This window comes from Oryzias melastigma, linkage group LG3 (genome assembly GCF_002922805.2).
Source record: "Oryzias melastigma strain HK-1 linkage group LG3, ASM292280v2, whole genome shotgun sequence".
NCBI lineage: Eukaryota > Metazoa > Chordata > Actinopteri > Beloniformes > Adrianichthyidae > Oryzias > Oryzias melastigma.
Genome location: NC_050514.1, coordinates 4413176 through 4413648, shown reverse-complemented (window position 1 = coordinate 4413648; position 473 = coordinate 4413176). Strand labels below are relative to the sequence as shown.

The following is a 473-nucleotide window of genomic DNA, read 5'->3' as shown; positions in this document are numbered from 1 at the left end:
ACGCCAACATACCTAGGATAGAACAAGGGTTACGGCCTACAACTTCTGAATGCAACTTTTTTTTCTCGAAGTATCTCCCAAATGATGCTCAAGGAGTTAGGAGGGGATAGAACAATAAAACTCCGTAGCAGGAATTAAAATTATTAACTGGTACCAGAGATGATTTTTTGAAAATTCAAAATGGCGGCCTCTTACGGATGTGTGAATATCACTGGTACCAAAGTTTTAATTTTCAATGTTGGGCAAAAATGTGAAAATTGCCAAATTTCACAATTTGCTACAAAATGGCTGCCAAGCCGTACGTAGGTCATGTGGTCATCCCATAATAATTTTAAACTTTCTTTGTATATCCTTGACGTGTGTGTTGGTTTTGTCTGTGGATTTTAAAACATTCCGTCTTTTAATTTTTTTGTGGTTTTGCCTGCAGTGATGTCATCTTTTTGGGGGGTGGTGGTGTTTCACTATGCCTGAAA

The 473-nt window shown here is 37.8% G+C and overlaps 1 protein-coding gene across 1 annotated transcript in view; it reads right to left on the bottom strand.

Moving 5' to 3' along the window:
* The window catches only part of ddb1 (damage-specific DNA binding protein 1), a 55932-nt gene that overhangs the window by 3622 nt on the left and 51837 nt on the right, over positions 1 to 473 (bottom strand). The gene's annotated exons all lie outside the window — the stretch shown is intronic.